At 42.4% G+C, this 12,293-nt stretch overlaps 1 protein-coding gene across 3 annotated transcripts in view; it reads left to right on the forward strand.

The window, feature by feature from the left end:
* PNPLA7 (patatin like domain 7, lysophospholipase) overlaps nt 1-12,293 on the forward strand; it is a 346,161-nt gene that overhangs the window by 15,804 nt on the left and 318,064 nt on the right. Inside the window, exon 2 of one of the 3 annotated variants that reach the window (XM_089675022.1) lies at nt 9,454-9,517. The exons of the other annotated variants lie outside the window; for them this stretch is intronic. The gene's annotated coding sequence lies outside the window, so the exon portion shown is untranslated. The remainder of the gene's footprint in view (nt 1-9,453; nt 9,518-12,293) is intronic. 3 annotated transcript variants of the gene reach the window in all.

Consider the following 12,293-nt stretch of genomic DNA (forward strand, 5'->3'; position numbering starts at 1 on the left):
GTTCATCAGTGCTTTCCATTAGCCCCAAAGCACCACCAGCGACGCACCATAGCGCACAATGTGTTGTGTGCTGCGCTGTAAAAAAATCAGTAAGACCTCTTCATGTGCATTGAATGTTCACGGTAGCCCCTGCATTTTGAATGGTCTTTCTAACACAGTACACATCAGTTCAGAGTTGTGACTCGTGAATGGCTCTACGTGACAGTGATTACCTCCACGGTTAAAGCATATTGAACCCTAAAAGCATACATTTTTTTCTTTCACAGCATACCCGTCATTGTGATGGCTACATAATTTTAAAAATTAAATTTGTCTGCTTTTTTTTCCTTGGCGGTTAGAGGTACGAGTCAAACTATTTACCACTGGCAATTGTGCTTACAATAGTCAACTTTTTTCACTTATGTAAACACTCCCCCCCCCCCCCCCCCCCCCCAAGAAAAAAAACAGTTCTGTAACTGTTTAGAAAGTGTTAGCTGGAGTTTGTTTAGAAAGTTTGGAGACCATTGGACTAGAATAACAAATTAAAGCCAGAGGGACGGTTTACTGCCCTGAGGGCCTATGGGAGTAGAAACCATCCTGGCATCATCCTGGCATCAGTGGGAGTACATAATGCCCTATTTTTGGTATTAGAAAACTGGTGTCTCATCATTGATGTCAGTGAGAGGAAAAGTATATCATTGTTGGTGTCAGTGGGAGGAATAGTGCCCCATCGTTGGTGTCAGTGGGAGGAATAGTGCCCCATCGTTGGTGTCAGTGGGAGGAATAGTGCCCCATCATTGTTGTCAGTGGGAGGAATAGTGCCCCATCGTTGGTGTCAGTGGGAGGAATAGTGCCCCATCATTGGTATCAGTGGGAGGAATAGTGCTCCCTCATTTGATTTCAGTGGGAGAAATAGTGCTCCATTGGTGGCAGTGGGAGGAATAGTGCTCCATTGGTGGCAGTGGGAGGAATAGTGTCTCATCGTTGGTGGCAATGGGAGGAATAGTGTCCCAACATTGATGTCAGTAAGAGGAAAAGTACCTCAATGTTGGTGTCAGAAGGAGGAATAGTGCCCCATTGTTGGTGTCGGTGGGAGGAATTGTGCCTCAAAGTTTGGACAAAAGCAAGCAAAGGGCCGTATCTGGCCCCCTATCCACAGTTTGGAGACCACTGTACTATTCCATCCAATTTTTTGTTAGTGCATCTAACACTACCCTCACCACAGGTTGACAGAGCTGTTGTCCAAGAGTGACGCTGTTGCTCCTCCATAGTGGTCCTCCATGGAGCCACCCTAAGACAGGAAGTGTGTTACTAGCAGTAACCCCAGGGAAAATAAAGAAAAACAAAAAGCATAAAAAAAAGAAAATGAACCACATTTAAATTATTATTAAACCCACCATAAAATCAGTCTGTATATGCAGTAAAGCATGCTTGTTATACTCACTGTGGAGCCTAAGGGGTTAATCCTCCACATTGTGTAAAAAGGCTGTTTGATCCTGTTTTCTGTGATGCTCCCCTTCTTCTACTGTCCCCAATCCATCTGCTGATAGTACAGGGCTCCAGAAGTCGCTCTGCACATGCTCAGTTTAGTGTGTATTGCTAGAGTTTTTTTTTTTTTGTTTGTTTTTTTCTTTGGGAGGGTGGCTGTGATCAGCACAGGGCCAATCGGCACTGACCATACAGAAGGTCAAGAGTTATGCAGCTTCATAGGACAGTCGGAGAAGATAATTATTCCTACAAGCTTCATTTTTAATGCATCTGTTTCACAGAAGTAATGAGTGCACTTTTCCTTAACTTGGCTAAGATATGATGCTTTGGGGGAAGAATATTTTGCTTGGTTTGCATCTATTTCATTATTATTTGAGCCCTGTAGCGTTCGTTTTTTTTCTTACTTTTGCTCACCATTTTTCTTTCGTAAGGAAGTTATGTAACTGTCAGCAATCTTCTCCAAAACAATGTTGACAGAGTTTTCACAGCTACTGTAATCTTGAAGCAGCGGACATACCTGGAAGTAAGCCAGTTCTGGGCATTATTATGTCGGTCTTGTCCTTTCAGCTCTAATAAATATTCTATACACCTTTTCTGGTTTTTACAATGAAACATAAATCTAGTGAGCTTTAGTAAATTGTAAAACAGCAATGTAAACGTTTGGCCTGAATTTATGTAGTGTTTTCCCTGTCCAGGCATTTTCTAAATTACGACCAGTGTAGCTCCATAGGAAATTTTTGTCCCTTTTGCCAGCAGACCTTTTCTTAATAATGTGTAGAAAGTTAAGAAGACTGCTTTATTGTACCAAAATCTGGTAGGTTTTTGTATTCTCTATTATGTAACTCCTGTATGTTCAATCCTATATTTCTGTTATCATGGAGGTGCACTGGGGGCCATTTATTTATTTTTTTTCAATAGCCTACCACATGAGGCAGGTTTGGTAAAACTTATCAAAATATTAAAAAATAAATGGTTTGGGTGATCCTGTTACTATTAGAGGGTTAGTTCACCTTTTATCACTATAAATGTAATAATATAATCTATACAACAAATACACTACAATAAATGCCAATCGCAATGTGCAAACTCACTTTTCTTCAAAACTTGCTTACCCCTTCTTCCTGTTTATACTGCATGTAAAAACCTCTTTTTGTAAAAGATGTGCCCAGAGCAGAATTTTTGGGTTTGGACACATCATTTAGGGCTCGTTCACACTAGGCTGTTTTGCCAACGCTTGCCAAACGCCCCTATAGCGTTTGGCAAGCGTTGGTCCGGTGTTTGCGGAGCGTTTTTAACGCTCGGCAAACGCCGCATGCGCGGTTTAGTGGCGGTTGCTAGGCGTTTGCCGAGCGTTAATAACGCCCCACAAACGCCTATAATGCATTTGAGTGGTGTTACCGCTCCGCAAACGCCCCGCAACCGCGTCGCAACCGCACCGCAATTGCCGGCCGGGCGTTTGCGGAGCGGCACCATAGACGAGAATAGGAGGCTTCAAAGCCTCCTGACTCGACCAGAGGCGTCCGTTTTGCCGCGACGCAACGCGACGCGACGCAAACGCTCCTGTTAGAACAGCACCATGTACTGTAATGTGCAGAGTTGGCAGAGGCGTTTGGGAAGCGGTAAAAACGCTTCCCAAACGCCTCTCTGCCGCCTGCACACAAGGCTAGTGTGAACGTAGCCTTAGTCACTGTAGTTCAGAGATCATATTCAGTGCCCCACCATTCATTGCAATAGCCTAATAACACATTTGGGTGGGTCATACATGCGACCAAATTACAACATTTGTGTTAAACATGTCTTGATTTACTGTATTTTAGGATGGCCCAAGTACACTGGCTGCAACTTTTATTACAGGGCATTGAAGGAGGGACAGCTGGCCTACAGGTTTGGAATGTTGAAAGTTTTTTGTCAATAGCACATTGGTTTATCTTCTATTGGACAATTATCACACACTTCCATTGGACAATTATCACACACTTCCATTGGACAATTATCACACACTTCCATTGGACAATTATCACACACTTCCATTGGACAATTATCACACACTTCCAATGGACAATTATTACACACTATCCGTTTTGTTGTTAGGTGAACTAACCTTTTAATTAAGTTTATAATTACTGTGTATCAATTGTTGTTATATTGATCCACAAAATGAATGAGGGTGCCCGTGAGGGGTCAGAAAGTAATATTTTCCATCTTTGAGACAAACTTAGCCAGAATTCGTCAGAATGATCTTTTGTATTCTCTTCTCTTAGACCAAGAACTTTTATGGAGTTTTTTTTTTTTTTAAATAAAATTAACCACTTGCCCTCCTGAGGATTTACCCTCCTTCCTGATCAGGCCTCTTTTTGCTATTCAGTGCTGTGTTAATTTAGCTGACAATTGCGCCGTCATGCAGTGCTGCACCCAAATGAAATTGCTTTGTATGAATGTTTTAGCATCTACAGACTATGTTATAGATACTGCAATTAACACCATTTTTTTGCTATACAGCTCTGCACTAGTTTAACTGACAATTGCGCGGTCATGCAATACTGTACATAAATTAAATTTATGTCCCTTTTTAAAAAAAAACCAATATTTTCTAATTTCTGTCGTAAAAAACATCCAAAAAACTCAAATTTCGTCATAAATTTAGGCCAAAATGTATTTTGCTACATGTCTTTGGTAAAAATAAAAAAACAAGTTTTTGTTTTCTTTCCTCATTTTCCAAAAACTTGTGGCAACAAACGAGATCTGCAAAATACTCACTATGCTTCTTGTCAAATTCCTTGGGGTATCTACTTTCTGTGATAGGTAGCCAGGAAGTGTAATGAGTAAATAAAGCTCTTTAAAAGCCTGAAGGTGCTTATTGGATTTTGGGGTCTTGTACTTGGCTAGACTACCAAAAAGTCTTTCACATGTGGTATCCCCATACTCAGGATAAGTAACAGAATGAATTTTGCGGAGCAATTCCACATATACCCATGGCAAATGTGAGCAGTAAATCATTTAAGTAACAATTTTGTGTAAAAAAAAAAAAAAAATATATATATTTATTTATTTTTTGTCATTTTCCTAAAACTTGTGTTTAAAAAAGATAAATTCATCTATTCACTCAACATGCCTCTTAGAATATATTTTGGGGTGTCGACTTTCCAAAAAGGGGTCATTTTGGGGGGTGGGGGCATTTTATGCCCAGCATTAGAGGTTTATGCCACACATCACTCACTCTTCTAACCAAGCCTTTTCTGACACTTTTTTTCACATTATTATTATATTATTATACAGAATTTATATAGCGCCAACAGTTTGCGCAGCGCTTTACAAAATGAAGGTAGTCATTACGGTTACAATGCAATTTGGTACAAGAGGAAACAGAGGGCCCTGCTCGTTAGAGCTTACAATCTAGGAGCTTCACATGAAAAAAACTGTATTTTTTGCTAGGAAATTACTTTGAACCCCCAAACATTATATATTTTTTTTAAAGCAGACCCCTTCGTGAATAAAATGGTGGGTGCTGTTATTTTTTATGTCACATAGTACTTGGGCAGCAATTTTTCAAACACAAATTTATTGAAAAAATACACTTTTAACTTTTAATGCACAAAAACACAATATATTGGCCAATTATTTGGTAAAATATAAAAAATGAAAAATGATGCTATGCTGAGTAAATAGATACCAAACATAACATGCTTTAAAACTGCGCATGCTCTGTGCAATGGCGACAAACTGCATACATTTATAATACCCATAGGCAATGCTTTAAAAGCCTTTACAAGCTACAATTTTAGATTTACAGAGGAGGTTTATTCCTAGAATTATTGCTAGAATTATTGCCCTTGATCTGGCGTTCGCGGCAATACCTCACATACATGGTGCAACCACTGTTTACATACTGGCACAGGGTCAGCGCTTGGAGGGGCGAGGGTGCTTTTTTTTAATCACTTTTAATGCTATCATAGGGAATGCAAATATCCCCTATAACTTCAATAGGCATTCTCATATATTCTTTTTTTGAGAAATCTGGGGTCTATCAAAACCATACCAGGATGATGCCCGCAGCTGCAGGCATCATACTGGTATAACTGCTCCAATGATGTACCAGTACGTTGCTGGTCCTTGTTAGGTGTATATGCCGTGTTCTTCTGTGGGCTGAATAAAAAAAAAGAGAAGAAATCTTTGCCAGAAAAAGTGTGTGGTATGCCCACCATTAGAATATACCTCCCTGCATCTGACCCCTTCTAATGGTGGACACACATGACGTGTCAACAAATATTATAAAATATATATGCCGAAGCATAGGGGCCATCCACCCACTGGCCACCCCAGGCCCCCATGCTTTGGCATATATGCTCTTTTTTTTAACTTTAGATGAAAAATCGGGTCTCTCAAAATGTTATGGACAGTTTTCTGACTATCTAACATCTTTAGAGACCCTTTGCGAAAATGGTGAATATGTGCCCTGAACTGTGCCATGCTGTACCCTATACTAATACTCCACTAGTGTATGGTAGCAACAGAAGCAGTCCTTGAGGCAGAGACCAAGTTGGCCAGGATAGGAGGGAAAAAAGAAGTGGGTGTAGCGTCTTATTCCATGTCTGCTACAGACACAACATCTTCTCTGGGGTGACCTTTGGGTTGGGGTACCAGAGAGGACATCCGGAAAATGCCTCTCATGCAGCCGGCTAACTGCATCTGGATTTGAGGATTGGGCCACAGCACCTTCTGGATACAAAAGGGCCATGATGATCTCTTCCTGAAATTTTAGGAAAGGATCTACTTCGTCCATTGCTTTGTAAATTACAAAAGCGTTATATATAGCCAATTGAAATAAATAAATAGACACCTTTTTTGTATCAGTGTCGAGCTTTCTGGGAAACTAGGTGCGGATTTATCATTTGGTTGTTGAAGTCCACTGCTCCCATGTTAAGGATTCTTTTTTGTAATGCCCATGTTGAGGGTTAGGTCCAAAAAAGTTTTAAATTTGGAAACTGTAATAGGTTTCCATGCAAATGGTCTGGCAAGGTTTGAATTTGGGTTTGCGGCGATATATTGTAGAGAATATAAATTGCTTTGGCCCACACTCAAATTGTACAAATCTTCTGTGAAAAACTGCTCCATAAACTCAAGGGGAGTAGTTAAATTTGCTGTTTCTACCTGAATTCCGGGTTGGGCAGTGAATGGGGGAAGTATGGGTGCTGCAGAATCTGTGGGCTGATTTGCAAGCACATCTGGAAGGACACTAGGGGCTCTACAGGCCTGTGTGCGAATTCTTGGTGGCTGTGGTACACTACTTGTGCTCGCCACCGCACCATTTTCTACTGCACTTGTGGGACTCGCCACATCACTAAGTGGTACTGCAGTACTGGTATAAAAAAGACCAGGATATACTAGGCCACTGGTGCTCGCCAGTTCACCAAAAGGTAGCGTGGCACTAGTACTGGCACTCTTCTGCATATGAGACAAGTCATGTGATCCTAGCACTTCAGCTTCATGGGGTCAGGTATGCCTGATCTTAACAGGGACCTCTTCTCCATCGTCCAAGCTACCTGTCAGGGTGCACTGTTGTCTACAGGTTTGTATTCTGAGGCGGATTGTGTCAGGGAGTCTTCCCCTTTGCTCTCACCTAACATGCTCAGAATCCTGTAGGCTTCTGTACTAGTGTACCTTTGGTTGGACATTTTGGGCTCTAAATTTATAGGTACCTAGTGCGACTCACGGGAAAAAGAGCACCTGGCTATCAGACTGCTTGAACCGCTACCAAGAAAATTCACCTGCTAATGCTGGCAGAGATCATGCCTGATTCTTTGAACACTGCGGTTCTGTGTGCAATGTATTACAGGTGACAGTGATCAGAAATTATACTGATAAAGCACAAATAGAGGGTAAGTGAGCGCTAAAAGTAAAGCTGCTAAAACACCAAAAGGTACCAAAAAAACCTTCAAAAATGTAAATATAATATAGGGTGTAGCGCTAGACCGTTATAATCATATACAAACTAAAATATTAAGCTTATAAAATAATCAGTGACATAGTGCTGACTATAATCAAGTGACTTAGTGGTACCATAGAATAGTGTCACTCTCAAACAGTATTATGCATATATATATACATATGATGATCCAAGCAAGTGTATAAAAAGTGACACCGGTGATAAAGTGCTAATAATGCAATAAAGTGACTTATTGCTGATAAAATATGTCACTGTATAGTGACCAATAGTGCATAAGGTGCCAAGAAATCAATTGATAATCCTCATATAGTCCAAAATGAAGTGCATAGGAGATCGTGATGATCTTCAGTATCTGGTGGTCTTATCCTGTGTGATGGTGATGTGGCCAAATTAATAAAGACTGCGCACTCACCAGATGCGCAATCAATGTGCGCATTTAGAGATAACACTCTCAGTAACCTGGAGGTCCCTTTAAGATGGAAGAGGTCTGGTCTGATGCTCCTCACTGCTCAAAACTCCACTATCGGCACTGGCACAACTGCTCTGTGGGTGGTGAAAGCTCCGCAAGGAGCCCCAGAAAGAGGAGGCCAATAGTGTGATATTGTTTTAAAATGTAGGTTGTTTATTCCACATAACAGCAATGAACAGAGTAAAAAGGGGATAAAACAGCTTGAACTGACCAGATTCCAAAGATGGCCGCCGGCACCACGTGGGTCCCGGCGGCCATCTTTGGAATCTGGTCAGTTAAAGCGGTTTTATCCCCTTTCTACTCTGTTCATTGCTGTTATGTGGAATAAACAACCTACATTCTGTCTTTATTAATTTGGCCACATCACCATCACCCTTTTGAGGGCAGCCATAGTGCTGATGTGGTCCACACTGAAATTGAGTTTGACACCTGTAATGTACATCTATTTTTCAAAGGGAGTCTGAAATTCTCACAAGCCAAATACTTCTTCTGGGACACTGGCACCATACTACACTGTAGCTCAACAAGATTGGTTAGTGTGTCATGTCAGAGAGGGAAAAGATGCATCTGCCAGAGGCTTCTGAGACAAGTTTGTCATTTTGGGTCCGAGACATCATGATTTTTACCTTAATGGTATGCTCCAGTCAAAACTAAAACAAAACCTTAAGATTCATACAAGGAGCATAGGCTACTTGCGTTTACAAAGCCCGACTGAGAAAAACATTCCTCCCCCTCTTTAACCCATCCTTACAGGCTTTCTCTTACCCTCTACCTGGTGAAGCCCGCTATGGTCACCAAAGTCCCTTGTCCAGGTCTTTTGCCATCACTGGTTCTGGTGCAAGGGACCGCTATTCTAGCACTGCAATTTCACCCAACATCACCTGTCTCCTTCACTCCCATCTGCTGACGTTGTTTTTTTTTTTGAATGGTAAGAGGACTCCTATAGGAAGTGTCCAGTTCAGACAGGCAGCGACCCAAAGGAGGACTCAAGCAGGAACTAAACAGAAGAGCAGAAAGAAGGCATGGGGCTGGATTGTTATGTGACTGTAGCTTTAGGTAATTATAAAGGGCTTTGAGATGGAGTGGGGGGGGGAATTATCCTATAGTGGGGCTTTAAATCCAAATATTGCAGTACTGTACCCGTTCACCCTGTTCCCTTCTGTCAGTAATCGTGGTCCTGGAACACACTTCTGCTGATGCTGGATCACCTGCCTTCCTGTACAGTCTGATGTAAAAATTTCAATAATCTGAATTTTCACACATTCACCAATCAGTTGATTTATAAAGCAGAAAGATTAAGTTGCAAAGTACAGTTCAAAGTACACTCCTACTGACCTCTGTGGACAGTTTTATGGGTAGCACTGGTGATTCCAGTGCTTTCACCTTTTGCCTGGAATTGCTTTTAATAACACCTTGTATCAATAAGAATGTATATATTAGGGTGGCTGTTTTATAATTGGAATGTCTGTTTGTTTTCTATACTAACTAGCATGCCCCATCTCTAACCTCTGTTATGCTCTCATTTCTGTCTCCTGTTTCTAATGCTTTCCCTAATATTGACCCCGACCACTAGTTGTGGAGTTTTCCTTCCTATAATGTGTGACCTGCCATCTCCACTCATGCCGTCCCTACGCAAGGTAGGTTGAATGATCATTCCTTTTGTCTGAGGACCTATCAGGTGTTGTCATTGTCTATTAAAGAGTGCATGCTTGCTGTAATTTGTGAATTGTGAAGCAATGCCTTCATAAAACGGAAGGTATTTACTTTACTTTATTGTTGCTTCTGTAACAAATCTGTAACTGTGACTAGTCATATAATTACATAATCTTAAAGCTGGTTTCTACCTTTATTGCCACTTTAACTACCGTATTTTTCGCTCCATAAGACGCACCTGACCATAAGACGCGCCTAGGTTTTAGAGGAGAAAAACAAGAAAACAAATATTCTGAACCAATGGACTGCAGACACAGTACAGGAGATGACCAAAGACTGCGGACGCAGTACAGGAGATGACCAGAGACTGCGGACGCAGTACAGGAGATGACCAGAGACTGCGGACGCAGTATAGGGGATGACCAGAGACTGCGGACACAGTACAGGAGATGACCAGAGACTGCGGACGCAGTACGGGAGATGACCAGAGACTGCGGGTGCAGTACAGGGGATGACCAGAGACTGCGGACGCAGTACGGGAGATGACCAGAGACTGCGGACACAGTACAGGGGATGACCAGAGACTGCGGACACAGTATGGAAGATGACCAGAGACTGCGGACACAGTACAGGGGATGACCAGAGACTGCGGACACAGTACAGGGAATGACCAGAGACTGTGGACATAGTACAGATGACCAGAGACTGCAGACAGTGCAGGGGATGACCAGAGACTGCAGACAGTAAAGGAGATTACCAGAGACTGCGGACCTTTGGGGAGGGAGGGGGAACGGGTACCTTAATTTGACAGGTACCCGCTCCCACTTCCGCGGAGTTGTCCTTCCTTCTTCCCGTGGCGGCTTCTGTGACAGCCGGGTGCCCACTGCGCATGCGCGAGAAGCGCTGCGCTTTGTGAATGGCCCAGAGCCTTCTGGGACCTGTCATGTTTCCCAGAAGACACCGGACCATTCACAAAGTGCAGCGCTTCTCGCGCATGCGCAGTGAGCACCCGGCTGTCACAGAGGCTGCCGCGGGAAGACTGCAGCGCTGGAGCGAGGAACAGGTAAGGTCCTGCAGGAGAGAACAGCTGAGCGGCCGGCCCGATATTCTGACATGGTGGCGGCAGAAATACCGGACCGGCTGCTTTACATTCACTCCATAAGACGCACTGACATTTTCTCCCCTTTTTTTGGGGGAAAAAAGTGCATCTTATGGAGTGAAAAATACGGTAGTTTGCTTGTGGCCAAGTTGGCCCAAACACACCAGTTTCTACACTAACAGGTACGTCCACTGGGTGCGCTGTATAAGCTGTATGTAGCCTCAGCTGTTCTTAACCTGACCTCACTGCAGGTGTACATCAGTGCATACTGTATGTAGCTGAGGCTGCATACAGTTTATACAGCATGCCCAACAGGCACACCTGTTATTGTAGAACATAGTTAAAATGACAGTAAATATGGAGATCAGCTTTAACAAGCTGTAAATGAACTGTAAACAATCCCTAACTAAGCTCTGTAACTGCAGGCAGTGTGGAGCAATTCATCCTCACAATTCACAGCATTAAGGCCTGATTCACATTTTTGTGTTGCAATGCCAGATTCACATTTTCATGTTGCAATAGCACACATGACATACGCTGACCCCAACGCACAGCAGCAGTGTACCTGCCTTGTATTGCACCGCAATCTTGGTGAAGAGTTGAGGTGAGCTGCAGTACATAAAATAAGTTGTACAACTTTAGGCATGTTAGGGTGTGTTTTCAGCCCATTAATTTAAGCGGGGTATCTTAACTCGATGCATGATAATGGGCCATATAACACATGTTAATGTAGCACAGAGAAGTAAATGGGCCCTTTTATACATTTAAAATGTGTCAGTGAATATAAAACTGTATTCATTTTTGCCATCCTTATCGTACAGTACATGTCTTCTATTTATAGACCATGGTTGTATGCTGCTACCTTCAGGTGACTGGACACTGGCAAAATCTTTGCTGGGAACACCCTTGTGCATCCTCCTATAGCCCCACCCACTCCATGGGACTTTAGTTTTTTTTAGTATTATCCTTAGGTGATGGACCTCTTCTATGGAGAAGTTTCTAAACTATTCTTTTTTTTTTTTTTTTTTTCTTCACTACCTTGGCTGACATTTCTATCAAAATCCAACTGCTTTTTGCCTCAGTTCCTACTTGTGTTTTCCAAATTGGTTACCCTCGATGTACATCTTGGGAACCATACAGCAGCAGGGCCAGCTTGTAATGTTTGCTTTGAGCTGGATCGGTGCTCTAGGCATATGGTGCAATAAGTTTAGTTAGCCAGATGGTGCTATGCAGGGCCATGGTCCATTTCAATGGCAACCAGACCCTGAAAACCCATATGGAGGTAAGCCTGCCATGAAGGGTGAAGTTTGGTTCCTCCTGAAGCCTGGGTAGAGTAAAACAGGGTTTCCATGTATTTTTGATAGAGTTCTGTTTTTGTTTTGTTTTTTGTTTTTTCATGTGGGGTGTTAATCACTGTTATCCCCCTCCTGTAAAAATAATGTTTTAATAATGTTCACCTTTTTATATTTGGTGGGTTTCTCACTCAGCATTGCTACTCGGGTGGAATGATGTAATTGCAGTATGCCAATCGGCTGAAGCTCTTCCACCTGCCATTTCCAGCGAGGAAGTAAAGAGCATGTCAGCTGATCTCTCGACTGCCTACCTTCCAAAGACACAGCAAAAGAACATCAGTCGGTTCCTGTGTTATAACAGCTTCTTTC

The sequence above is a fragment of the Staurois parvus genome, unplaced genomic scaffold, assembly GCF_062004578.1.
Source record: "Staurois parvus isolate SC_StPar_1 unplaced genomic scaffold, SC_StPar_1.0 ptg000154l, whole genome shotgun sequence".
NCBI lineage: Eukaryota > Metazoa > Chordata > Amphibia > Anura > Ranidae > Staurois > Staurois parvus.